The sequence below is a fragment of the Bufo bufo genome, chromosome 5 (assembly GCF_905171765.1).
Source record: "Bufo bufo chromosome 5, aBufBuf1.1, whole genome shotgun sequence".
NCBI lineage: Eukaryota > Metazoa > Chordata > Amphibia > Anura > Bufonidae > Bufo > Bufo bufo.
This window is the reverse complement of record NC_053393.1, coordinates 312,036,325-312,061,725: the sequence shown is the minus strand read 5'-3', so window position 1 is coordinate 312,061,725 and position 25,401 is coordinate 312,036,325. Positions and strand designations below refer to the sequence as shown.

The window sequence follows — 25,401 nt, the reverse complement described above, 5'->3', positions numbered from 1 at the left end:
TTATATGGGACTGTATGTTGGAAGGGGCAGGAGAGATGGTGTGATGTTATTTACATGAGACTGTATTTTGGAGGGGGCTGTAGATAGAGAGGGATGTTATGTACATGGGACTGTATATTGGAGGGGGCTGGAGAGATGATGTGATGGTATTTATATGGGACTCTATGGCGAAGGAAGGAAATAATGTTATTTACATGGGACTGTATGGCGGAGGTGCTGAGGAATTATAATTTCTGAGGATACTAAACAGAGGAATATAACTACAGGGGGCACTGAAGGCGGCATTATAAATATTGGGGGCGCTTCAGGGTGAGTATTATAACAGTAAGGGGCACTACTGGGGGCACTGTGGGGGCATTTTAAATCCAGGGGACATTAGGCATTCTTATTACTACTGGGGGCTCTATAGGAGGGATCCGCATTATTTCTACTAAGAGCACTATGGGGGCCTTATTACTACTGAGGGGTCTGTAGATAGCTTTATTACTACTGGGGGCTCTGTGAGGGTATTAATAATACTGGAGGGCTCTTCTACTAATAGAGGCATTCTTGTGGAGCGTTATCACTGTTGGGTCCAGTAGGGGGCAGTATGACTAATATGAGCATTCTAGAAGGGAATTACTATTGGTGGGACTATGAGGAGTACTGTTACTATGGGGGGCACTCATTTTTCTCCAGGATAGTATTTGGGGGTACTAAAAGTAAGGAAGCTAAGATGTCTGTGCGTCACACTCTGCAGAGACGGGTCGGCTGAGAGACGGGTCGGCAAGTACAGTAAAATGTCTGTGTTTGCAGGGGGGGAAGGGGGTGCGGTTGTTCAACTTAGAGAATTGGGCCATATGCATTGGTGCTTGGGCCCCGGATCTTTTGAGACCCTATCAACGCCCCTGGTGGGTGGAGCAGCTGCAAAGTGAAAGTAAAAATCCCAGCATGCATCACAGCAAGCATTTTCAGAGGAGTGATCACATGACATCCCTGGCCAACTGTGATACCATAGTAATAACAGCACCTTAGATGTAATTTCATCAGTGCTTTAGCATACCTCCCAACTTTAGAATAGAAGGAAGAGGGACACTATTAGTGTTGAGCGGCAGGGGTCATATTCGAATTCGCAATATTTCGCGAATATTTTGTAGAATATTCGTCGAATATTCGCAAATTCGAATATTCGTTATATTCTACGATTTTTTTTACTCGAAAAATCGGCAAGGTAATGATATGCGAATTTTCAATATTCGTAATATTCTAAAACAAGAATATATAGCAATATAGCGAATATTCGAAAAAAAAAAACGAATTTAGAGAAATTTAGCTAATATAGTGCTATAATCTTTTTTTTTTATAGTTGTAATTTTTTTCCAATCTGAACTTCAGATGAGAAAAAAATTACAACTATTAGACAAAGAAGATTATAGCACTATATTAGCTAAATTGCTCTATATTCGTTTTTTTAGAATATTCGCTATATTGCTATATATTCTTGTTTTAGAATATTACGAATATTCGAAAAAACAAAGTTATAGCAATATAGCAAATATTCAAAAAAAAAACGAATATAGAGCAATTTAGCTAATATAGTGCTATAATCTTCTTTGTCTAATAGTTGTAAGTTGAAAAAATCGCAATAAAAATTTGCATTACAAAAGTTTGCATTACAAAAATTCGCAAACAACACTACTCCTAAAGTCAAATATACTGCAGCCTTCTCATTGGCCCACAAGCTAGAAGCAGGGAGGGATCATGTGTACTGATTAAAAAAATATATATATATTCGAAATTACGAATATATATCACTATATTTAAAATATTCGTGAATTTTCTAAGCACCTATATTCGCGATAAAAATTCGAAATTCGAATATTCGTGATCAACACTAGACACTATGTGCCTAAGGCTACTTTCACACTCGTGTTTTTTACTGATCCGTCATGGATCTGCAAAAAACGCTTCCGTTACCAAAATATAACCGCATGCATCCATCATGAACGGATCCATTTGTATTATGTCTTCTATAACCATGACGGATCCGTCTTGAACACCACGGAAAGTCAATAGGGGACGGTTCCGTTTTCTATTGTGCCAGAGAAAACGGATCCGCCCCATTGACTTACATTGTGAGTCAGGACGGATCCGTTTGGCTCAGTTTCATCAAGCAGACAGCAAAACGCTGCAAGTAGCGTTTTGGTGCCTGCCTCCAAAGCGGAATGAAGACTGATCGGAGGCAAACTGATGCATTCTGAGGGGATCCTTTTCCATTCAGAATGCATTAGGGCAAAACCGATCCATTTTGGACATACCTCCCCCGTACCGGAAACGCCACTGAAATCCGGGACTGTCCTGCCGGATACTGGAAGGAGGTATGGCTTTAGGCCTCATACACATGACCATAGCCTGCCTGTGCCTGTATTGTGGCCCGCGAACAGGGGATTCGCAATATACAGGCACCAGCGTGTGCGCACCGTATCAAGTGAACCGCAAAAAAGTACTGCCGTATGCAGATTGCAGACCCCATTTCACGTCTGCATACAGTGGACACACTGTCGGTACCCATGCATTGCGATGTGTGTGTGTATATATATATATATATATATATATATACACTCACCTAAAGAATTATTAGGAACACCTGTTCTATTTCTCATTAATGCAATTATCTAGTCAACCAATCACATGGCAGTTGCTTCAATGCATTTAGGGGTGTGGTCCTGGTCAGGACAATCTCCTGAACTCCAAACTGAATGTCAGAATGGGAAAGAAAGGTGATTTAAGCAATTTTGAGCGTGGCATGGTTGTTGGTGCCAGACGGGCTGGTCTGAGTATTTCACAATCTGCTCAGTTACTGGGATTTTCACGCACAACCATTTCTAGGGTTTACAAAGAATGGTGTGAAAAGGGAAAAACATCCAGTATGCGGCAGTCCTGTGGGCAAAAATTCCTTGTGGATGCTAGAGGTCAGAGGAGAATGGGCCGACTGATTCAAGCTGATAGAAGAGCAACTTTGGCTGAAATAACCACTCGTTACAACCGAGGTATGCAGCAAAGCATTTGTGAAGCCACAACACGCACAACCTTGAGGCGGATAGGCTACAACAGCAGAAGACCCCACTGGGTACCACTCATCTCCACTACAAATAGGAAAAAGAGGCTACAATTTGCACAAGCTCACCAAAATTGGACTGTTGAAGACTGGAAAAATGTTGCCTGGTCTAATGAGTCTCGATTTCTGTTGAGACATTCAAATGGTAGAGTCCAAATTTGGCGTAAACAGAATGAGAACATGTATCCATCCTCTGATGGCTACAGTACTTCCAGCAGGATAATGCACCATGTCACAAAGCTCGAATCATTTCAAATTGGTTTCTTGAACATGACAATGAGTTCACTGTACTAAAATGGCCCCCTCAGTCACCAGATCTCAACCCAATAGAGCATCTTTGGGATGTGGTGGAACGGGAGCTTCGTGCCCTGGATGTGCATCCCTCAAATCTCCATCAACTGCAAGATGCTATCCTATCAATATGGGCCAACATTTCTAAAGAATGCTATCAGCACCTTGTTGAATCAATGCCACATAGAATTAAGGCAGTTCTGAAGGCAAAAGGGGGTCCAACACCGTATTAGTATGGTGTTCCTAATAATTCTTTAGGTGAGTGTATACACACACACACACACGTGTATGTAAATATATGTATATAAATATGTATATATACATATGTGTATGTATATTCATGTGTGTGTATGTACAGTACAGACCAAAAGTTTGGACACACCTTCTCATTCAAAGAGTTTTCTTTATTTTCATGACTATGAAAATTGTAGATTCACACTGAAGGCATCAAAACTATGAATTAACACATGTGGAATTGTATACATAACAAACAAGTGTAAAACAACTGAAAATATGTCATATTCTAGGTTCTTCAAAGTAGCCACCTTTTGCTTTGATTACTGCTTTGCACACTCTTGGCATTCTCTTGATGAGCTTTAAGAGGTAGACCCCTGAAATAGTTTTCACTTTACAGGTGTGCCCTGTCAGGTTTAATAAGTGGGATTTCTTGCCTTATAAATGGGGTTGGGACCATCAGTTGCTTTGAGGAGAAGTCAGGTGGATACACAGCTGATAGTCCTACTGAATAGACTGTTAGAATTTGTATTATGGCAAGAAAAAAGCAGCTAAGTAAAGAAAAACGAGTGGCCATCATTACTTTAAGAAATGAAGATCAGTCAGTCAGCCGAAAAATTGGGAAAACTTTGAAAGTAAGGGCTATTTGACCATGAAGGAGAGTGATGGTGTGCTGCGCCAGATGACCTGGCCTCCACAGTCACCGGACCTGAACCCAATCGAGATGGTTTGGGGTGAGCTGGACTGCAGAGTGAAGGCAAAAGGGCCAACAAGTGCTAAGCATCTCTGGGAACTCCTTCAAGACTGTTGGAAGACCATTTCAGGGGACTACCTCTTGAAGCTCATCAAGAGAATGCCAAGAGTCTGCAAAGCAGTAATCAAAGCAAAAGGTGGCTAGTTTGAAGAACCTAGAATATGACATATTTTCAGTTGTTTCACACTTGTTTGTTATGTATATAATTCCACGTGTGTTAATTCATAGTTTTGATGCCTTCATAGTCATGAAAATAAAGAAAACTCTTTGAATGAGAAGGTGTGTCCAAACTTTTGGTCTGTACTGTATATGTGTGTGTGCACATATATATATTGTACACATATTTAGACATAAATACATACACATATATACATATACAGTACAGACCAAAAGTTTGGACACACCTTCTCATTCAAAGAGTTTTCTTTATTTTCATGAAGGCATCAAAACTATGAATTAACACATGTGGAATTATATACATAACAAACAAGTGGGAAACAACTGAAAATATGTCATATTCTAGGTTCTTCAAAGTAGCCACCTTTTGCTTTGATTACTGCTTTGCACACTCTTGGCATTCTCTTGATGAGTTTCAAGAGGTAGTCCCCTGAAATGGTCTTCCAACAGTCTTGAAGGAGTTCCCAGAGATGCTTAGCACTTGTTGGCCCTTTTGCCTTCACTCTGCGGTCCAGCTCACCCCAAACCATCTCGATTGGGTTCAGGTCCGGTGACTGTGGAGGCCAGGTCATCTGGCGCAGAACCCCATCACTCTCCTTCATGGTCAAATAGCCCTTACTTTCAAAGTTTTCCCAATTTTTCGGCTGACTGACTGACCTTCATTTCTTAAAGTAATGATGGCCACTCGTTTTTCTTTACTTAGCTGCTTTTTTCTTGCCATAATACAAATTCTAACAGTCTATTCAGTAGGACTATCAGCTGTGTATCCACCTGACTTCTCCTCAACGCAACTGACGGTCCCAACCCCATTTATAAGGCAAGAAATCCCACTTATTAAACCTGACAGGGCACACCTGTGAAGTGAAAACCATTTCAGGGGACTACCTCTTGAAGCTCATCAAGAGAATGCCAAGAGTGTGCAAAGCAGTAATCAAAGCAAAAAGTGGCTACTTTGAAGAACCTAGAATATGACATATTTTCAGTTGTTTCACACTTGTTTGTTATGTATATAATTCCACATGTGTTAATTCATAGTTTTGATGCCTTCAGTGTGAATCTACAATTTTCATAGTCATGAAAATAAAGAAAACTCTTTGAATGAGAAGGTGTGTCCAAACTTTTGGTCTGTACTGTATATATATATATATATATTACACATACGGTCAGTGCCCATGCATTGCGGACTGCAATGTATATACACATATAAATATATTAAACACGTGTGTATATATTTTGTATATAAATAAATATGTATGTGTATATACACGTGTGTTTATAGCAAAACAACAGCACTCTTATTAGATAAAAATAGAAAAGATTATTCACCCATGTGGACGCGATGTTTGTGTGTATGTGTGTATATACAGTACAGACCAAAAGTTTGGACACCTTCTCATTCAAAGAGTTTTCTTTATTTTCATGACTATGAAGGCATCAAAACTATGAATTAACATATATGGAATTATATACATAACAAACAAGTGTGAAACAACTGAAAATATGTCATATTCTAGGTTCTTCAAAGTAGCCACCTTTTGCTTTGATTACTGCTTTGCACACTCTTGGCATTCTCTTGATGAGCTTCAAGAGGTAGTCCCCTGAAATGGTCTCCCAACAGTCTTGAAGGAATTCCCAGAGATGCTTAGCACTTGTTGGCCCTTTTGCCTTCACTCTGCGGTCCAGCTCACCCCAAACCATCTCGATTGGGTTCAGGTCCGGTGACTGTGGAGGCCAGGTCATCGGGCGCAGCACCCCATCACTCTACTTCATGGTCAAAAAGCCCTTACTTTCAAAGTTTTCCCAATTTTTTGGCTGACTGACCTTCATTTCTTAAAGTAATGATGGCCACTCGTTTTTCTTTACTTAGCTGCTTTTTTCTTGCCATAATACAAATTCTAACAGTAGGACTATCAGCTGTGTATCCACCTGACTTCTCCTCAACGCAACTGATTGTCCCAACCACATTTATAAGGCAAGAAATCCCACTTATTAAACCTGACAGGGCACACCTGTGAAGTGAAAACCATTTCAGGGGACTACCTCTTGAAGCTCATCAAGAGAATGCCAAGAGTGTGCAAAGCAGTAATCAAAGCAAAAGGTGTCTACTTTAAAGAACCTAGAATATGACATATTTTCAGTTGTTTCACACTTGTTTGTTATGTATATAATTCCACATGTGTTAATTCATAGTTTTGATGCCTTCAGTGTGAATCTACATTTTTCATAGTCATGAAAAAAAAGCAAACTCTTTGAATGAGAAGGTGTGTCCAAACTTTTGGTCTGTATTGTATACTAGGGATCGACCGATATTAATTTTTTAGGGCCAATACCGATAATTTGTGAACTTTCAGGCCGATAGCCGATAATTTATACCGATATTCTGGGAATTTTCATTTTTGGAAAAATAAAATTTCCTACACAAATCTGTCCAGAAAATTAATATGTTTATTGTTAACGTGTATTTTTTTTTTTGTAAATCTTTCTTTTTCATTTATACTTAATATTTTTGTGGGGGTTTTTTTGGTGTTTTTTTTTACTAACTTTTAGCCCCCTTAGGGACTAGAACCCTTGTTCTATTCACCCTGATAGATCTCTATCAGGGTGAATAGGATCTCACACTGTCCCTTCTGCTCTGTGCTTTGTGCACACAGCAGCATGGAGCTGAACATGGCAGCCAGGGCTTCAATAGCGTCCTGGCTGCCATGGTAACTGATCGGAGCCCCAGGATTACACTGCTGGGGCTCCGATCGGAAGAGCAGGGGATAGGGGATCCTGTGGCCACTGCCAACAATGATTAATACTGGGGGGGGGGGCCTGGGTGGGGGGCGCACTGCGCCACCAATAATTAATACTGGGGGGCTTGGGGGGGGCGCACTGCGCCACCAATGAAGAGAATCTCTCATTTATGTATATACAGGAGGCGGGAGCTGGCTGCAGAATCACATAGCCGGCTCCCGACCTCTATGAGCGGTAGCTGCGATCCGCGGCACCTAAGGGGTTAACTACCGCAGATCGCAGCTACAGCTCATAGAGGTCGGGAGCCGGCTATGTGATTCTTCAGACAGCTCCCGCCTCCTGTATATGAGTGGAGCGGTGGCCACAGCCCCGCCCCTCCTCTTGTCCTCCCTCCTCTAATTGGCGGCAGCGGCAGCAGCAGCACAGGGGGAGGGAGACACTGCTTTCTTCTCCCCTGTCCTGCTGAGGGAACACGGAGAGCGCTGAGAGCAGCGCATTCTGTGTTCCCAATATGTTATCGGTATATCGGCAAAATAGATGCCTATACCGATAACTGTCAAAATCCTCAATATCGGCCGATAATATCGGTAAAACCGATAATCGGTCGATCCCTAATATATACATATCATAGTTCCTGGCTAGATGTCCTGCTTTCCCTGTTTGTTGCACAGGGCAAGGCGTAACGGAACCGGTGGGCGTGGCTTAGCGGTTCGGCTGTGTGATGATAGTGCAGGGGGGATGGGGATTGACTAAGTAGCTTCTGCAGTAGGGACTCGGAAGGTTTTTATCACAGCCAGCTTCTGACAGGAATCAGCTGTTTGTAGAGACAGAACAAGCAGCTTATTCCTGTCGGAGTTGGAGCGGGCAGAAGGGAGCCGACCACTGACAGGAGCAGACTGCACATGCATGTGGACGAGCTTGCTCCCAAGCTCCTCCATGTCGCTTGCAGCCATGGACGAACTCAGCTGCAAGGTAGAGCAGGACTGAGGGGGCTTGGCTTATAATTGAAAGAAAAGCAGGCAGATGTGTTTAAAGGGGTTCTGCAGTTTGTTTAAACTGATGATCTATCCTCTGAATAGATCATCAGCATCTGATCGGCAAGGGTCCGACATCCGGGACCCCCACCAATCAGCTGTTTGAGAAGGCAGCGGCGCTCCAGGAGTGAACAAAGCTTAGCAGCGCCCAGGCCAGTTGATACTAGTCGTGACATCACTGGGCCAGCGGCTGGTAAACAGTGAGAAGGCCGCGGCGCTCCTGGAGTGCCGCTGCCTTCTTAAACAGCTGATCGGCGGGGGTCCCGGGTGTCGGACCAGACCCGATCAGATGCTGATGATCTATCCAGAGGATAGATCATCAGTTTTTAAACAAACTGCAGAACACCTTTAATAAAGTATATTAGGAACTTCATTTTTCCCCTGCCTGCCACACAGTAGTGGAATGTGTTTAAAGGGAACCTGTCACCAGTTTTATGGTGTCCTAACTAAGGGCAACATAAATAAGTGACTGATTCTCTTAGCACAATGCTGGGTCACTTTCTTTAATTGACCTAGTCAATCTGCCAACATCTTGTATTGAAAAGCTCCAGCTGATAATGATGAGTCCTGAATATTCATGAGCTCCTGACTCTCCCCGCCCACCTGCTGCTGAATGACAGTTTTATCCATATGAATCAGCAGCAGGTGGGCAGGGGAGTGGCTATAGCTCTGAATTAAATATACGCCGGACTCCAATCAGCTTATTAGCATGCGGCATGTGGCATCTTTGTGTGTATATTATGAGTTAACCATCTGTCACACCAGTAAGTGAATACATCTAAGGCACTTTTTAGTAGTTAATGATTGTATATAATTAGTTAGATTATAATCAAATATCCACATGACAGGTTCCCTTTAACCACCTCAGGACCGCCGTACGCAGGATTGCGTCCTAGCGGCGGCCCTGTTATTCCTCCTAGACGCGCCGGCGCGTCCTCTCGCGAGACGCGAGATTTCGGGCAGAGCCGGCCCGCGCATGCGCATTGCGGGCCGGCAAAAGTTAGAGGTGTATTTCGTCACCAGCCTGCCAGCCAATGATCGTCGCTGGCAGGCTGATGATTTTCAAAAAATCTAATCACAAGCCAGTTAACACATTATATTTATAAATATAATGTGTTAAATGGCTTCTGTGCTCCTCTGCTGGTCCTTTTCGTCGGTTGGTCCCAGCAGAGGAGCACACATCACTGTGAGTACACACCAACACTACACTTAGCCCCAGATCACCCCCCATCACCCCAATTAACCCCTTGATCACCCCTGTCAATCACCTAGCGAAAGGGAAAAAAGTGATCAGTGTAAACTGTCACTTTTTTTTTTCACTAGTATTGACGGTTAGGTTTAGGATAGTTTAGGCCCCTTTGTTAGGTTAGCGCCCAGCCCACCGCACTGCAGTTATTGATTCGCTGATTAGCATATCGCTAATCAGCATTGGTACTTTTATAGTATCTGTAAGTGATCAAAACTGATCACAGTCAGATCTATAATAGTATTAGTGTCACCTTAGTTCGCCCTCCACCCAAAACGCAGTGTTTGCCCGATCAGGCTTGATCGGTCGCCCACACGTGCGTTCACCCACGCCCGCCCCCGCCGCAGTGACAAAAAATATATATTTCAAAAATCACTTTCCAAGCGCTGCGGCGATAAAAAAAAAATCTGTTTTGATATTTTTTGATATTTTTTATCAATTGCAGCAGCTTCCGGTACTTCGCTAGCCTCCCATTTGTAAGACAGGCTTGCTTTTTTTCTTGGGTAGTCTCAGGGAATACCCTCTAAATTTAGTTGACCAAATGGCAAATAAGGGGTATTCTTCTGAATAGGCCTACAGGATTCTGACCCAGTCGGATGAGGAATGGGAACCCTGATCTGACGAATCCAGTGGGTCAGAATATGAACCTGTAGAAAGCAGTGGCAGCAGTGGCGTAGGGATCGCCATAGCAACCATAGCAGTGGCTATGGGGCCCTACGCCACTGGGGGCCCGTCCGGACCGCATTCATTTTTTATTTTTATTAACACAGACAGGCAGCCAGGCCCGACCGCCCTCCCAGTGTAGTGGGCGGGGCTTGGGCGGTCCGCGGCTCGGGCCTGGCTGGGGGGAAGCCAAGGAAGGAGTAGTCAGGTCAGGACTGGAGCAGGCGGGCCCGGGGCGCACTGCCGCATGAGCAGAAGATGAGGTAGGCGGTGAAGAGGGGGCCGGAACGGGGGCGTACCTGTGGGTTGGCCACTCTGTGAGCGGAGCTGCAGAGAATATAACATGTACATGTAAGTTAAAAACCAATATACAAATCCACATAAGGGACAGACCACAGAGATCAGCATGTATTGTCACTACACTATGGTGTCCTTAGAGTTCCCTATATAGTCAGAATACTTACTACAATGAGAGCCTGGTATCCATGTCTTATGCCCAAATTAACAGTCAACGATACCTATAATATTGTTCATGAAGCAGATCTGCATTAGTGGGACTGTGGATTCCCATACGCTGGTAACATGGAAGTCATCCTAACAATCAGATTTGCAAAATGAGAGAATGTCATATACTGCACTAATGTACATAAAATCAGCAAGCGGATTTCCCTCTGTATATATTCCACTGACAGAATACAGTAGCTGTATCCCTTCATCTTTGTACCCTGCTCTGATGGTTCCTACAAAGAGTGAAATGTTACAATGCGATGCATATCTGCTCATTTCCATGTCTGTTCTGCCACCTTGAGGCAGATAAATCACATATCTGGTGTACGCAGCCTAGGTTCTATCAATACCATGCAGGCACAGGACCTTTATCGAATACATACTGCTTTAAGTGAAGCCAGTATTTTACTGACGACTTCCAGGTCACAAAGCAGATGCTGAAAATGCCTCACCGTTACAATCAGATTCCAGTTCTTATATTACCACTAATGTTATATTAGGGTTTTATTGGTTATGCAATCACCTAATGTCATTTTTAAAGCGGATCTAAAGATTGTGCTTATATTGTGATTTCCATATGTATCATAAATGATAAACCAGTGATGTAAGGCTGTATTCACATTAGCCTTTGAATGTGGCCATCACATTAAATCTTTTATCAGCTGAACCTGTCAATTTCCATGCGTTAGGCCAACCATCTAATGTGTATGCAGCCTCTTGACTTTCCCCTAATGACTGATGTTGGGAGAAATAAGGATCGGGAACATTGGATTTCAACTGTCCAATCATTTTGTTCTCCCCTCTCCTCATTTGCTATTTATGCATTCTTGGCCAAGCTAACAATGCATATGTATGGGAGGATAGGGAGAGATAACTGTTGGCTGAATGATCCTTCAGCCGACATTAGAACTCAACAGAGTTACATCACACATATACAGTATAGTACAGTGATGCCCAACCTACGGCCCGCGGGCCAAATGCGGCCCGCAAAGCCGTGTCATGCGGCCCGCGCAGTGACCGAACTTTATCAGCACAGGGCGCGCTGCGAACGGCACAGGCAGCAAAGCCTGTGCCTGCAATCTCCCCGCCCAGCGCCGCCTCCTAGCTAATTTATTCACTGCACTTGCCTCTTTGAAATTGAAGAGAAGCGCCGTAATCTCGCACAGGCGCACTGGCAGAGGCATCGAAGTGCGCATGCACCGTCTTCCTGGCCTCTGCCAGTGCGCCTGTGCGAGATTACGGTGCTTCTCTTCAATTTCACAGAGGCAAGTGCATTGAATAAATTAGTTAGGAAGAAGCTCTGGGTGGGGGGGATATCTGTGGAGGACACTCAAGGGGGTGATCTGTGGAGGACACTGAAGGGGGGGATCTGTGGAGGACACTGAAGGGGGGATCTGTGGAGGACACTGAAGGGGGGATCTGTGGAGGATACTGAAGGGGGGATCTGTGGAGGATACTGAAGGGGGGATCTGTGGACGACACTGAAGGGGGGGATCTGTGGACAACACTGAAGGGGGGGATCTGTGGACAACACTGAAGGGGGGGATCTGTGGACAACACTGAAGGGGGGGATCTGTGGACGACACTGAAGAGGGGATCTATGGACGACACTGAAGAGGGGGATCTGTGGACGACACTGAAGGGGGGATCTGTGGACGACACTGAAGGGGGGGATCTGTGGACGACACTGAAGGGCGGATTTGTGGACGACACTGAAGGGGGGATCTGTGGACAACACTTAGGGGGGGGATCTGTGGACGACACTTAGGGGGATGTTGGGGTGGGAGGTCCTGGAGGGGTGTTTGGGTTGGAGCTCTGGAAGGGGTGGGAGGTCCAATAAGTATGTGGGGGTGGGAGATCCGGGAGGGGGGCCCATAATTTTTTTTGCTATGGGGCCCAGTCATTTCTAGCTACGCCCCTGAGTGGCAGACTGACCCAAAGTTCGGACGAGGAGGTTGAGGTCCCTGATACCACCAGGCGTACCCGGCCACGTGTTGCTAGACCACAGGTTGCGCAGGATCCGCTTCAAGGGCAGCAGAGTGGGGCTGGCGCTGTCGGATTACGTGGTGAGGCATACACCAGCAGCGCAGCCCATCCTGGACCTAGTACCAGCACTGCCGTAGAACATGGTGAAGTGGCGAGCACCAGAAGGGCAGTTGAAGCTGGTACGGTAGCACGTGCATTAGTTCCCCCATCGCAGCCACCGCACAGACAGGCCCGTAGAGCCCCTAGAGTCCCTGAGGTGCTGGAAAACCCTGATTGGCAGCCCCCAACTTCAGCCGCACCAGTAGTTCCCCTTTTCACCGCCCAGTCTGGAGTTCGGGTTGAGACAGCTCAGATCGGATCGGCACTGGTTTTTTTTGGGCTGTTCTTGACTGCGGAGCTCTTGGACTTAGTCGTGGCAGAAACAAATCGGTATGCCACTCAATTTATAGCCGCCAACCCGGGAAGCTTTTATGCCCAGTCTTTCCGGTGGAAACCCGTCCAAGTTTCCGAATTTAAAACTTTTCTGGGCCTTCTCCTCAACATGGGCCTGACAAAAAAGCATGAATTGCGGTCATATTGGTCCAAGAACCCAATTCATCACATGTAGTGTTGAGCGAACTTCTGTTTTAAGTTTGGCGTCTAAAGTTCGGCTTCCGGTTAGCGGAGAATCCAGATATGGATTCCGAATTCCGTTGTGGTCCGTGGTAGCGGAATCAATAATCGGCCATTATTGATTCCGCTACCACGGACCACAACGGAATTCGGAATCCATATCGGGATTCTCCGCTAACCGGAAGCCGAACTTTAGACGCCGAACTTAAAACAGAAGTTCGCTCAACACTAATCACATGCCCAAGTTCTCTGCTGCCATGTCCAGGACACGATTTGAGACCATCCTGCGTTTCCTGCACTTTAGTGACAACAGCACCTCTCGTCCCAGAGGCCACCCAGCTTTTGACCGGCTCCACAAAATTCGGCCCCTCATAGACGACTTTAACACCAAATTTGCAGATTTGTATACCCCTGAGCAAAACATCTGCATAGACGAGTCCCTTATACATTTTACCGGGCGCCTTGGCTTCAAACAATACATCCCAAGCAAGCGCACCCGGTATGGGGTCAAATTGTATAAGCTCTGTGAAAGGGCTACAGGCTATACGCACAAATTTCGAGTCTATGAGGGTAAAGATCAGACCTTGGAGCCGGTAGGTTGCCCTGACTACCTGGGGAGCAGTGGGAAGACAGTCTGGGACTTGGTGTCACCCTTATTTGGCAAGGGGTACCATCTTTATGTGGACAATTTTTACACAAGTGTGCCCCTCTTCAGGCATTTGTTTTTAGAACAGATTGGCTGCTGTGGCACCGCGCGACCTAGTCGCCGGGGATTCCCCCAACGGCTCGTTACCACCCGTCTTGCAAGGGGGGAGAGGGCTGCCTTGTGTAACGAAGAACTGCTCGCGGTGAAATGGAGAGACAAGCGTGACGTTTACATGCTCTCCTCCATTCACGCAGACACGACAATCCAAATTGAACGAGCAACCCGTGTCATTGAAAAGTCCCTCTCGGTCCACGACTATAATTTGCTCATGGGAGGGGTGGACTTCAATGACCAGATGTTGGCTCCTTATTTACTTTCCCGCAGGACCAGACGCTGGTATAAGAAGGTGTCTGTATATTTAATTCAATTGGCGATGTACAATAGTTTTGTTCTCTACAGTAAGGCTGGGAGAACAGGATCCTTACTCAAATTTCAGGAAGAGATCATCGAGAACCTCCTGTATCCAGGAGGTTCCATGGCCCCAACCACCAGTGTAGTGAGCCGTCTACACGAGCGACATTTCCCCAGTGTCGTTTCTAGTACCTCAACCCAAGCGCCACCCCGAAAAAAATGTTGTGTCTGTAGCAGGAGTGGAATAAGGCGTGACACCCGCTATTTCTGTCCTGACTGCCCTGATCACCCTGCCCTATGCTTAGGGGAGTGTTTCCGGAAGTACCACACACAGGTACACTTAGCATAGGGATTGCGTTACACAGGACAGGCACACGGGGCTGTTAGGGCCCTTTCACTCACAGCTGCTGCAAACCTCTCCTTTCACCTAGGACAAAGTGCATAATGTACTTCGCCACATCTCTGGGCGATTTGCGCTTTGCACATTGTCCCATGGGGAAGGAGAGGTTTGTCCTTTAAAGGTAAGCAAATAAGTTAATGTTCTGTTCAAAAAGTTAAATAAATTTATAAAAGTTAATGTTCCGTTCAAATGTTATATAAACTTAATGTTAATAAATTTATTGCATTGCGGCCTGGTTTTTTCTTTTTTGTTTCTTTTTTTTTTTTACCTTCTAGGTGGACCAACCGATTAACGAGCTGCAGCACTGATGTGCATTCTGACAGAAGCATTGCGCTGCTGTCAGATTACACAAAAGTCGGTGTATGCGGCGCTGCAAGACGAGATTTCTCGTCTGCAGTAAAAAAGATACGTTTGCCGAGGCATATGAGCTGAGGGGCGGTGTTCATATGCTTTGGCAAACACTTTGTATATAAAAAAAAATTAAAAAAATCCCGGCAATAATTTATTCATCTACATCGATTGATGTGAATGGAGAAATCGGGTTTGCCAGGGCATACGAGCTAAGTGGGTTTGGATGTTGGGCGGAACTCCTATGTCCTGGCAGACGCCTTTCCCCTCCTTTTTTTTTTTTTGCCAGAGATTTTTTCATCCACATTGATCGATGCGAATGAAGAAATCTGTGCCGTTCATTTTTTCTTTCAGCCTAGAGGCTTAATATAAGGAGAATAGCAGAAACTCCTAATGCTGGCCATACATGCAATGATTGCAGAGACCCTCAAATGCCAGGGCAGTACAAACACTCCACAAATGACCACATTTTGGAAAGAAGACACCCCAAGGTATTCGCTGTGGGGCATATTGAGTCCATGAAAGATTGAAATTTTTGTCCCAAGTTAGCGGAAAGGGAGACTTTGTGAGAAAAAACAAAAGAAAATCAATTTCCGCTAACTTGTGCCAAAAAATAAATCTTTTATGAACTCGCCATGCCCCTCATGGAATACCTTGGGGTGTCTTCTTTCCAAAATAGGGTCACATGTGGGGTATTTATACTGCCCTGGCATTTTAGGGGCCCTAAAGCATGAGAAGAGTCTGGAATCCAAATGTCTAAAAATGCCCTCCTAAAAGGAATTTGGGCCCCTTTGCCCACCTAGGCTGCAAAAAATTGTCACACATGTGATATTTACTTACTCAGGAGAAGTAGGGCAATGTGTTTTGAGGTGTATTTTTACATATACCCATGCTGGGTGAGATAAATATCTCTGTCAAATGACAACTTTGTATAAAAAAATGGGAAAAGTTGACTTTTAGAGAGATATTTCTCTAACCCAGCATGGGTATATGTAAATATACACCCCAAAACACATTGCCCTACTTCTTCTGAGTACGGCAATACCACATGTGTGACACTTTTTTGCAGCCTAGGTGGGCAAAGGGGCCCAAATTCTAAAGATCACCTTTAGGATTTCACAGGGCATTTTTAACACATTTGGATTTCAAACTACTTCTCATGCATTAGGGCCCCTAAAATGCCAGGGCAGTATAAATACCCCACAAGTGACCCCATTTTGGAAATAAGACACCCCAAGGTATTCCGTGAGGGGCATGGCGAGTTCCTAGAATTTTTTTTTTTTTGGCACAAGTTAGCGGAAAATGATGATTTTTTCTTTTTTTTTCTTTTCTTACAAAGTTTCATATTCCACTAACTTGTGACAAAAAATAAAAACTTCCATGAACTCACCATGCCCATCACGGAATACCTTGGGGTGTCTTCTTTCCAAAATGGGGTCACTTGTGGGGTATTTATACTGCCCTGGCATTTTAGGGGCCCTAATGCGTGAGAAGTCTGGAATCAAAATGTGTTAAAAATGCCCTGTGAAATCCTAAAGGTGCTCTTTAGAATTTGGGCCCCTTTGCCCACCTAGGCTGCAAAAAAGTGTCACACATGGTATCGCTGTACTCAGGAGAAGTAGGGAATCTGTTTTGGGGTGTCTTTTTACATATACCCATGCTTCAAAATTCACATTTTTGTACCATAGTTTGTAAACGCTATAACTTTTGCGCAAACCAATAAATATACACTTATTGCATTTTTTTGTTATCAAAGACATGTAGAACAATAAATTTAGAGAAAAATTTATATATAAATGTAGTTTTATTTGAAAAATTTTACAACTGAAAGTGAAAAATGTCATTTTTTTTAATTTTTTTTGGTCAATTTCGATTAATAACAAAAAAAGTAAAAATGTCAGCAGCAATGAAATACTACCAAATGAAAGCTCTATTAGTGAGAAGAAAGGGAGGTAAAATTCATTTGGGTGGTAAGTTGTATGACCGAGCAATAAACCGTGAAAGTAGTGTAGGTCAGAAGTGTAAAAAGTGGTCTGGTCATTAAAGGGCTTCTGTCACCCCACTAAAGTGTTTTTTTTTTTTTGGGGCTAGTTAAATTAGTTATATAGCGATATATGAAAATATAATTGTGTTACTTACATTGATCCAGCAGTTTATTCAAAAAACGAAGTTTTATCATATGCAAATTTGGTCTCTACCAGCAAGTAGGGCGTCTACTTGCTGGTAGCTGCTGCAGAAATCCGCCCCCTCCTCTTGTTGATTGACAGGGCCAGCCGGGATCTCCTCCTCCGGCCAGCCCTGTCGGCGTTTCAAAAATCGCGCGCCTGTGTTGAATCGGCGCAAGCGCTCTGAGATGAGGAGGCTCGTCTCCTCAGAACTCCCTCAGTGCGCCTGCGCCGATGACGTCTTCTATTTCGGTGACGTCATCGGCGCAGGCTAATAACTAATTTAACTAGCCCCAAAAAAAAAATCACTTTAGTGGAGTGACAGAAGCCCTTTAAGGGTGTTTAAGCTAGGGGAGCTGAGGTGGTTAAAGAGTGGCCAACCTCTTTAAATAAGGCTCTGTTCACATTTGTATCAGAGATATTGTCAGAAGTCTTCATCACAGATTTTGCCATATTTGACAGAAAAAATATTGCCTCAAGCAGCTCAATTTTTCAAAGTGATGGATGCTTTGGCAGAACATGACAGACCCCTTTATAAGGCAGTGGGGTGCAGCGGATATCTATCATATGACAGATCTGACACAGAGTTAAACATGGACCACGATGCAGATGTATACACAGCCTAAGAAAACTAGAATATAGAAGTAAATAGGTTTTGATTATTACTAAAATAAGAAAATGATACGTTAGAATAATAGTCTAGAAAAGTGTGAACACAGATCCTATATCACAGCATTCCAGCAATAAAATCAGGGAACTGACACCTACCTTAGTGATCGGAAGCCTTTGCAGAATGCCGAGTGCTGGCTGACTGCTCAGGCTCTACACTACACTGGGTGGTTCCCTTGTGCTCCAGTTTCGTTTCCTCATGTCTAGTTCAGTTTCAGTTTGTGTGCAGTTCATTATTTGTTTTACAGCTGACTCAAGGGTACTTTCACACTAGCAGTTTTCTTTCACACCGAGTTCTGTCCTAGGGGCTCTATACCGGAAAAGAACTGATTAGGCATATCCCCATGCATTCTGAATGGAGAGCAATCCGTTCAGGATGCATCAGGATGTCTTCAGTTCAGTCTTTTTGACTGTTCAGGACGGAGATAATACCGCAGCATGCTGTGGTTTTATCTCCGTCCAAAATCCTGGAACACTTGCCTGAATGCCGGATCCAGAATATTTTTTTCCATAGGAATGTATTAGTGCCGGATCCAGCATTAAAAATGCCACAATGCCGGATCCGTCCTTCCAGTCTGTGCATGTGCAGAACGGTAAAAATGTAAAAAAAAATAGAAACGAATCCGTATGACAAACAGACAGACGGATCCGTTGATCCACAGGAGGCACAATAATCTCAGCAGATACAATACACTAGTATTGAGCGAATCAAAGCATAGGAAGCGGAATTCGATCCGAAGCTTAGGAAAAATTGTATTCACTGCAAAGCCGAATTTCCTCGCGCTTTGTGGTAACAAATCGATTTTTCCTAAAATGGTGGCTGAAAATAAAGTTGAAACTGAGATCCAAACAGACTGCCATCAGAGCAAATCTCATAATGGCAAATAGAGATAGATTTGCTGATTTTTTTTAAATCTATCTAAAGTTTGCTTCAAACCCAAAACTATTAGTTCTGAAACAAAATGGCTCTAATAGCCCTGGAAATTGATATATACCCCCTCTAGTACTCTTAGGCTAGGTCTACACGACGAAAAATAGGGCGCAACATTTGTCGCGCAACATTTTGTTGCACCAATGTCGCGCGACAATTTTTATAATGGCAGTCTATGGTGTCGCACTGCAACATGCGACATGCTGCGACTGCGACGCAATCTCGATGGATTTTCTGCGACTGTTGCGTCGCAGTCGCAGCATGTTGCATGTTGCAGTGCGACACCATGGACTGCCATTATAAAAATTGTCGCGCGACATTGGTGCAACAAAATGTCGCGCGACAAATGTCGTCGTGTAGACCTAGCCTAAGACTCTGAATTTTTAGGAAAAGATGCTATCTTGTTTCGTAAATTTGTTATACATTTTTGTCCCTTCCCCCTCCCTAAGGTGTCAGACGCAATGACAGCAGTAGCAAACCATGTCAGAGTGACACTGACAGACATAGCTGTGGGTAACGGCATGTTCGTCAGCATTTAAAAACACACAGCAACGTGCATGCATTTTTCCTATTCCAAAGCTTTCAAGAATTGTTCCTTATTGGAGGCAGATGAAGTTTAAACACACGAGGTGTTATTTGGAAAAAAAAGGGCTGCTTGATGAGGGACCAAACGTCCAAAAATTATGCCTTCAAGGGGCCAGAATGCATGCAGTGCTAATTGTCAGAAGAAAGAGTGGCATATTAGGATGAAGATAGGAGCGGATGGTCTCTCCGCGAGCAGGTGGATGAGGTGAGTATAATATTTATTTATTTTTAACCCCAGATTATCCCCCTGAGCACCTGAATGTGAGTTTCAGATGCTGCGATCAGCATTGAACATGGCATCTGAGGGGTTAAATGACGGGGGCTTGATCGCTGTTCCTCGTCATTGCGCCCTCTCCATACAATGAAAAGCGATTCTTGACAAAGTAATTTGTAGCGAATCAAATTTCTTGACGAAGTTCCGTGAACCTGCCGCATAGAATTTTTTAAAACTTCGCTCATCGCTACAATACACATAAAGTGATGCAAACAAAGAAATTGATAAAACACTCTGTTTATCTCCCAAAGGCTTTGTCTCCTGACATAAATCTTTATATCCCAAAAGTTCCATCCAGTCTGTTACAGTTCCCTGCATCTCAAGAGTCCCACACACTCCTCTCCAGTTACATGGAGGCAAATGACGCCTCCTAAGCTCAGTGCTTAACAACTTAATAAAATAATGACATGACACCTAGAGATTGGAATAAAATGGCCGCAATGCTTTATTAACAGTAACCAAAAGCAACATGAATAAATTAATTAAATTAATAAATAATTAAAAACATTCAACCTCATCAATTAATTAACCATTTAAAACCTCTATTAATTACCGGAATCCACTGAGCAATAGTTGAGCGATACAGCGCCACTAATAAAGCAAAGCAACAATAATAAATAGGGAGTGAGGGCGGGGCAACGATTCGGTCTTCTTAAAACTGGCCTAGAAGTGCCATCGAACACAGCAATTTAAAGAGAAACATTTTCCCGCCGCAAGTGCAATGAGCAGGACCGTGGTACGGTTAGGCGGATGCCAAAATATGCAGTGGGTCTGTTTATGGGTATAATAGTCTATGTTTTTTGTTCGTGACGCCATATGCAGCGTGCGCAGGGTACAGTGTCATGGCCCTTTAAGGTGTTGCAACTCACGTACCAGGTTAGAATGCCAGAGTGGGGTAATGTCACGGATGTTGTAGGGGAGAACACCAAAGGACAAAAAGAAGGAAGGGAAAAGACACTAGGCCTCACCGCTAGGGAAGGAAAAGGGTCACCACCTATAAAACCCTGCTCCTGGCCCAAACTTCTATCCGTATGGGCACCTCTCGATGGTAGAGATGCCCATACACAGGAACCTAGAAAACCCTGGTGGCCCTCAGATGCCCTAATTGTAATGACCGGGCAGAGACAACCCGCTCCTTCCCTGGGGAAGGAACCAGCGTCTCGCTGAGGCCTAGTAAACAACAGAGGTGGGGGGGAATACAAAACACAACAAGCGGAACACTTAACTCCTAAGGCTGATGGATGATGGACGAACAGGACTTCACCATGAACCACACTCCAGCTCTTCCAAAAACCAAATGAAGCTATCCAGAGCAAGGAGTGATGGGTAAAGTCAGACTAAATAGGGGGAGTTGAAGGTCACATGATCCACACCTGAACAGGGGGTGTAGACATACCAGCAACACACAGACAAAGTGAAACCAAAAGAGGCTGTCAGATAACTAATGTGCAGATATTCTTTCAGACCTTCTCAAACCTGTCACCGGCGTGACAAGTAATGTCTCTGTGTAGTAGTAGCTAAGTGTCAACGGTGTCTCCTACCTTGGTAAGGTTGGACTCCTGGATCCTGGCTCACTTGCAATGAGTGTTGCTAGTAGGAGTAATTGAGGAACTTGGTAGCAATGAATGAGATCCAGACTTGGAATATAATTCAACTTGTCTTTACTGGAGGCAGCATTAATCCATCCATATGAGTTACAGCAATAGTCTTGGGTCCCAGCAGGTATTGGTAATGTATGGCAGGGATCAATATCTCTTCTGCTTCTATCATATGCCTGGAGAATATGGCAGGAATATGTCTTCTGCTCTGTCTATCTTCTGCTTGCTATGGGACTGACTAGCTGAGGAGGAATTTGGCTTCTCCTGGTCTCTGGATAGTTACTCACAGTTATGCTCACAGGGAATGGTTCGTCCTGGAGATGGCTGCTTGCTTGTCACCAGTTGAGGTTGCAGGCTCAGACTGGGAATGGTGATTTTTGGTCTCAGCCAAGACACAATCCTGTGTTGGGATCCCTAGAACTGGGAGCTCCTACCAGCACAACCATCCCCTAGCTGGGGTGGCTGGTACAGTAACTGTAACTTCCTTTCCTCCCCATGAGGCAGGACATGGGCCAGCCCACTTCTGCTCAAAGAGGGGGGAGCTAAACTGGAATGTACTATATCAGTCTACATATGCTAAACTGTTACTAAGGCCCTGCTGACACATTGCTGACACCTGCTGGTGTACATGGAAATTACAGCAAATATATATAACAGGCTTAGAAAATGCACATTTGTGAGGAATATTAAATAAAATCACATTAGATGACAAGGCACATGTTACCAACAAATAGTAGCGGGGAAAAGAGTTTAGTAACATAACTCTGGGATGTTACATTCCCCCTTACTTTGAATCAAGCAGTCCTCGGCTTGTGCTTAGAAGGTAGAGGAATCAGCTCTGGGGTACCCAAATAAAGTACAAAGTGCTGCATGAATTACATATAATGACATACATAGACAAACATAAAACAGCTATCCCCAGGTTCCTGCCCGCTAGAGTAAGGTGTCCAACACACAGTTTCCTTCTCTTAGTATAACCAGTGAACCAAATACTGCACTAAGCAAACATTACTGACTGTCTTTTGGGGTATCGTCCAGCAATACCAAAGAAAGCATAGGGGTGTCTTTACTCTGTAGTCCCACCATTGTGTAATGGAATGCCCGCAAATGAAAGGGTGGCTTTATCCTATATTTCCTTTCCTGCACCAAAGCCTGAGAAATTTGGCTTAAAGCACGATCACTATGGTGACTAAGGGGTAGCTAAATTGTGGCTCTAAGGTTTGAGGCGCCATACCTTAGGCAAAGGCTCAGAAGGGTAGGTATTTATCGTCTCCATGCACTTCTGGCAATGTCACAGGAGGAGGATAGTATAATCCCATTAATCTCCTGGAAATAAAACACCTCAGGATGGGAGCAATCCTGAACATATAACAAGCGGAAAGGAGCGGTCCATGACTTCTAACGATTCCCAAAGCAGCGGGGTTACCCTTGCTGGACCTGCCTGGGACTTACCACTTGGTCCTACCTGTGCACTAAGAGTAGGCCATTAGTTTTAACCCCTTAAGGACTTAGGGCGTACCAGTACACCCTGTTTCCCGAGTCCTTAAGGACTCAGGACATACCGGTACGTCCTAAGTTTAAATTGCGATTGCGGCGCGACGGGGGTTAATCGCAACAGGATGTCCGCTGAAATCATTCAGCGGGCATCCTGTCACAACGCCTGGGGGGGTCCCGTGACCCTCCCCGTGTCGGAGATCGCCGCAAACCGCAGGTCAATTCAGACCTGCGGTTTGCGGCTTTTACCTTATCCGGCGGGTGCGGGCGGCGGTGCCATCGGGTCCCCATGCGGCTGTAGGGGAGACCCGATGGCATGGAAGGCAGCGCAATGTCTAAGGAAGGCATCGCGCTGCCTTCCGGTGACGAGCCTGTGAGATCCAGCCCCCTGGATCTCACAGGCCGGAAGCTGTATGAGTAATACAGGGAGTGCAGAATTATTAGGCAAGTTGTATTTTTGAGGATTAATTTTATTATTGAACAACAACCATGTTCTCAATGAACCCAAAAAACTCATTAATATCAAAGCTGAATATTTTTGGAAGTAGTTTTTAGTTTGTTTTTAGTTTTAGCTATTTTAGGGGGATATCTATGTGTGCAGGTGACTATTACTGTGCATAATTATTAGGCAACTTAACAAAAAACAAATATATACCCATTTCAATTATTTATTTTTACCAGTGAAACCAATATAACATCTCAACATTCACAAATATACATTTCTGACATTCAAAAACAAAACAAAAACAAGTCAGTGACCAATATAGCCACCTTTCTTTGCAAGGACACTCAAAAGCCTGCCATCCATGGATTCTGTCAGTGTTTTGATCTGTTCACCATCAACATTGCGTGCAGCAGCAACCACAGCCTCCCAGACACTGTTCAGAGAGGTGTACTGTTTTCCCTCCTTGTAAATCTCACATTTGATGATGGACCACAGGTTCTCAATGGGGTTCAGATCAGGTGAACAAGGAGGCCATGTCATTAGATTTTCTTATTTTATACCCTTTCTTGCCAGCCACGCTGTGGAGTACTTGGACGCGTGTGATGGAGCATTGTCCTGCATGAAAATCATGTTTTTCTTGAAGGATGCAGACTTCTTCCTGTACCACTGCTTGAAGAAGGTGTCTTTCAGAAACTGGCAGTAGAACTGGGAGTTGAGCTTGACTCCATCCTCAACCCGAAAAGGCCCCACAAGCTCATCTTTGATGATACCAGCCCAAACCAGTACTCCACCTCCACCTTGCTGGCGTCTGAGTCGGACTGGAGCTCTCTGCCCTTTACCAATCCAGCCACGGGCCCATCCATCTGGCCCATCAAGACTCACTCTCATTTCATCAGTCCATAAAACCTTAGAAAAATCAGTCTTGAGATATTTCTTGGCCAGTCTTGACGTTTCAGCTTGTGTGTCTTGTTCAGTGGTGGTCGTCTTTCAGCCTTTCTTACCTTGGCCATGTCTCTGAGTATTGCACACCTTGTGCTTTTGGGCACTCCAGTGATGTTGCAGCTCTGAAATATGGCCAAACTGGTGGCAAGTGGCATCTTGGCAGCTGCACGCTTGACTTTTCTCAGTTCATGGGCAGTTATTTTGCGCCTTGGTTTTTCCACACGCTTCTTGCGACCCTGTTGACTATTTTGAATGAAACGCTTGATTGTTCGATGATCACGCTTCAGAAGCTTTGCAATTTTAAGAGTGCTGCATCCCTCTGCAAGATATCTCACTATTTTTGACTTTTCTGAGCCTGTCAAGTCCTTCTTTTGACCCATTTTGCCAAAGGAAAGGAAGTTGCCTAATAATTATGCACACCTAATATAGGGTGTTGATGTCATTAGACCACACCCCTTCTCATTACAGAGATGCACATCACCTAATATGCTTAATTGGTAGTAGGCTTTCGAGCCTATACAGCTTGGAGTAAGACAACATGCATAAAGAGGATGATGTGGTCAAAATACTCATTTGCCTAATAATTCTGCACGCAGTGTACACACAGTATTACTCATACAGCCAATGCATTCCAATACAGAAGTATTGGAATGCATTGTAAAAGGAATTAGACCCCCAAAAGTTGAAGTCCCAAAGTGGGACAAAAGAAAAAGTTAAAAAAAAGTTGAAAAAATAAAGTTTCCCCCCCTAAAAATTAAGTTTCAAGTAAAAATAAACAAAATGGTCATTTTCCCCAAATAAAGTAAAAAGAAATTGGTAAAAAATAGGGAAAAAAAAATAAAAGTATACATATTAGGTATCGCCGCGTCCGTATCGACCGGCTCTATAAAAATATCACATGACCTAACCTCTCAGATAAACACCGTAAAAAAAAAAAAAACTGTGCTAAATAAACCATTTTTTGTCACCTTACATCACAAAAAGTGTAATAGCAAGCGATCAAAAAGTCATATGCACCCCAAAATAGTGGCAATCAAACCGTTCTCATCCTGCAAAAAATGAGACCCTACCTAAGATATTCGCCAAAAAACTTAAAAAACTATGGCTCTCAGAATATGGAGACACTAAAACATGATTTTTTTTTTGTTTCAAAAAT

The 25,401-nt window shown here is 44.0% G+C and overlaps 1 protein-coding gene across 2 annotated transcripts in view; it reads right to left on the bottom strand.

Annotated features, from left to right (window-relative positions):
• The window catches only part of LOC121002769 (NFX1-type zinc finger-containing protein 1-like), a 291,483-nt gene extending 273,316 nt beyond the window's left edge, over nucleotides 1–18,167 (bottom strand). For both annotated transcript variants that reach the window (XM_040434303.1, XM_040434304.1), the window contains exon 1: nucleotides 18,076–18,167. The gene's annotated coding sequence lies outside the window, so the exon portion shown is untranslated. The remainder of the gene's footprint in view (nucleotides 1–18,075) is intronic.
• Nucleotides 18,168–25,401: the final 7,234 nt, after the last annotated feature.